At 43.4% G+C, this 3,699-nt stretch overlaps 1 non-coding gene across 1 annotated transcript; it reads right to left on the minus strand.

Moving 5' to 3' along the window:
• Window positions 1-1,907: 1,907 nt before the first annotated feature.
• LOC138811481 (small nucleolar RNA SNORA8) lies at window positions 1,908-2,045 on the minus strand. The gene has a single exon (XR_011367412.1). It is a non-coding gene; the product is annotated as a small nucleolar RNA SNORA8 (small nucleolar RNA).
• Window positions 2,046-3,699: the final 1,654 nt, after the last annotated feature.

The following is a 3,699-nucleotide window of genomic DNA, read 5'->3' on the forward strand; positions in this document are numbered from 1 at the left end:
GGATGTGCAGGACAAGAGTTAAGTCACGTAAAGCAGAACAAAAGAGAGGAAAAGGTGAAAAGAATAAGAAAGGGAGAAATAAAGATCAGAAGATCAGTAGAGCTAAACAAAAAACAAAAAGATAATTTAAAAAAGAAAGAAAAAGAGAAAGAAGACAAGAAAAGATAGGAAAACGCACATTCAAGTATTCCTAAAATAAAAATTATAAGAGAAAAAAAAGTTTCTGGAAAACAATTTTATTCAAAAAAGGAAAAAATTAAAGATTAATAAAAGTTTTAGAAAAAAACAATTATAAATATATAAGGTACCAAAAGAAGAAGAAGAAGAAGAAGAAAAAATTTCTTTGATTTTTTTTTTGGATTTTTTGGGAGGGGTGGGAAGAATCCTATATCTCCTTTTTGTCTGTAACCAGCCTCTTGTTGGAGTCTCTGGTCAGCTTGGGGTCCTGTGGCTTGATTGTTTTCTTAAGTCAGTTTGTTCGATCAGGCAGAAAAATGCTCTGTTTTACCCAAGATTTTGAGATCCCCCTCCCTGGTTAGTTTTCTGGGAGGGTGATCTGCTTTGAGAATCACAAATGAGGGGGATGCAGTGATGAGGCTAGGTTCTGGGTAGAGTTGAGGCCTTTCAACAAACAGTTGCTTTTCCCTCGGGCTATTTTGTGAAAAACTCACAGCGCCCAGCCTGGAGCCATTCTCAGGGTGTCTGTATTTCAATTGATTGTGGAGGCTGCTAGAGGGAGGGGCAGTCTCTGGCTCTGGTTACCCAGAGCGGAAAGCCACTCTTATGGCTGGCGCCTGAGCTGGGTGACTTTTCCCTGGATGGAGCTGAGTCTGGCAGGTCACTTTGCCGTTAAGTTCTTGTGACCTGCTCAATGACTCATTTTATTCCAAGGCCTGAGTTGGAGCTAGCAGCTCCTCTGAGCTTTGTCGGTATCCAAGATGGAGATCACTGTTGCTGGGGGGGAAGGGGTGGCCTTCCCTCCTCTGCTCCCTGAGATGGAGTGAGGACGTCGGGCTTGTACTCACGCCGAGTCTTGGATCCTGGGTCGTCTCTGGTCTGCAAACTGCAGGATGAAGATGTCCGCCCCTTTTCAGTTCTTGCTGGTGTTGAGTAGAATCCGCTCCCCCACTGCGTCTGGCTTCTTCGTCCCGGACTCTCTGTGGCTCAGGTATGGGTGCCCTGCAGTTGCCGCCGCGACCCTGCTGCCACCGTGGCGGCTGCTGGCAAGCGCTCAGATGTGTCTCCTTGCCTTGGCTTCCCCTCTCTTGCCTAACTCTCTGTCCTGTGATGGCACACTTGGTGTGATTCTCTGGCTTAGGACTGTTCACTGGAACTCTAAAACTGCTTTCTATGCAAGAGCTTGTTCAGATTCCAGCTTCTCCTCTGCCATCTTCCCCCTAAAAATTTTTTAAAGTTTACATATATTCATACATACATACATATATACACATACATATATGTGTGTATGTATATTTTTTATTTGAAGTCAATAAATTTTATTTAATCATTTTTACATGTTGTAATTCCTTCACTGCCCATCAAACTGATGCTCAAGATTTCTCTTGAAATCTAAGGGAGCCCTTTTTGAAGCAAACAATTTTCAAGCCAGCCATACCTCTGCTCGGGAGGCCAAAATCTAGTTGCTATGTTCAAATGGCCAACCAAAAGCAGAAACTCTGATCAGCCCTGTCACAAATCTTTTATTAGGGCTTCTTTTAGCACTATTACAGAATTACTGATGACACACCTAAAATCTTTGAAATGTCATTTTGCAAGCAAATTTTGGGATCACTTTTTAAGTCCAACAGCTTGATTCAACTGCTGAATGCCTGCCTAGAGAAAGAAAAGCATTTGCTGAAAAGATCAGTTATCCTAAGTATTATCAATATGAATTGTGAAACTGCATATATTGTATCAATAGAAATACCAGGTTTACCATGGACAAAGCCAAGAAAACCAACGATGCCAGATATTGAGTTTCTATTGCACTGTCCTTTGAACACATCAGCAGGAGGTATTGCTGAATGCAAGTACCATACAGTGTAATGTAAGTGTGTGTGTGTGTGTGTATATATATATATATATATATATATATATATATATATATATATATATATATATATGTCGTGGGGTTTGAACTCTGGGCCTGGGCACTCTCCCTGAGCCTCTCTGTGCTCAAAGATAGCCTTCTACAACTTGAGCCACAGCACCACTTCCAGCTTTTTCTGTTTTTCTGAGGAATCGAATCCAGGGCTTCATGCATGAGAGGCAAGCACTCTATCCTTAAGCCACATTCCCAGCCCCAATGTGAAGTTTTTAAGTGGCAAGATCACATAAAATAATAACAATTATTACTATTGAGTATGGCATACTCAAGTCTATGAAGTTTACCTAGGAAGCAAGTTTTGCAGAGATCCATGTCACTGCATTAAAGACACCGGTAGCAGTGCTAGGGGAGCAATCTCATGACATCCATCACAAGAGATGTCCATATTTAGCATGTCACAGTAGCGAGCAATGAACATGGGCATCTGTAAGTTCTAGTCCAACCAGACTAGGAAGGGGGACCTGAGCTGATCCTGATCCATCCCTCCCAGCCACCCCTCACCCATTGAAGACTTTAGGAAGAACTATTTCTAGGTGGTGGAGCAAGGCAGAGGCACCATGGTCTTTTACAACCAAAACGTGGATAAAGAGGACAGACCACACACATGATCCCAGTGGCCCGTGAGCTCAACCTTTATTGTGGAAGTAGAGGAATCAGAATGGATTTCTCAGGGACCGTCCCCCAACAGAAATCCATGTTTCTCCTGCAAAAGTTCTGACTCTGTCACGTGCACATTGATTTGTATAACACACCAGATAGGGACCTGTGTGTCATACACACACATGCACACACACACACACACTCAGCCATCATGGGTTTGTGTCACCTAGCTACCCACCCTGGAAATGATCATCCCACCTAAACTCAGCAGACGAAGCAAAGCCTATTCCCTGTCGGTGGATTGACTACATCTCCCTTTTGAGCTCTCCTAATGAGTGATCCAAGCGGTGAAGACAAATGCAAATTTTCTTGCAGATAAACAGTCATTGAACATTCTGAAATAGAATGGTCTCCAACATGACAACAGTCCTGGGGTTTGAACTCAGGACCCTTAGCGCGCTGTCCCAGAGCTTCTTTTTTGCTCAAGGCTGGGCATTCTACCACTTTAGCCACAGCACCACTCCTGGCTTCTGTGTGTGTGTGTGTGTGTGTGTATGTGTTATAATGAGGAATTGAACGCAGGGCTTCATGCATGCTAGGAAAGCACTGTACCACATTTTGTGCCCTAGGGTAATGTTTTGTTTTGTTGTTTTAAATTTTCATTGTAAATGCATTGAACAGGGGAGTTACAGTTAATAAGAGAAGTAATGAGAGCCAGTCACCTGTGGCTCATGCCTGTCATTCCAGCTACTCAGGAGGAGGCTGACATCTAGAGGATCATGGGCAAACTGGAAGTCCTGCCATATTTGTGGTTCAGTGTGGTACTGAGCACCAGCCTGGATCTGAAGAAGCTAGGGGACAGTGCCCAGGACCCAGAGTAAAAATGGTAGAATGCTAATCTTGAGCACAAAAAGCCCAGGGCCATAGTGTGTTTTGAACTCAGGGCCATGGATTACTGTACCTGAGGTTCTTCAGCTCTAGCCTGGACACTA

The sequence above is a fragment of the Dipodomys merriami genome, unplaced genomic scaffold (genome assembly GCF_024711535.1).
Source record: "Dipodomys merriami isolate MVZ:Mamm:240054 unplaced genomic scaffold, mDipMer1.0.p SCAF_53, whole genome shotgun sequence".
NCBI lineage: Eukaryota > Metazoa > Chordata > Mammalia > Rodentia > Heteromyidae > Dipodomys > Dipodomys merriami.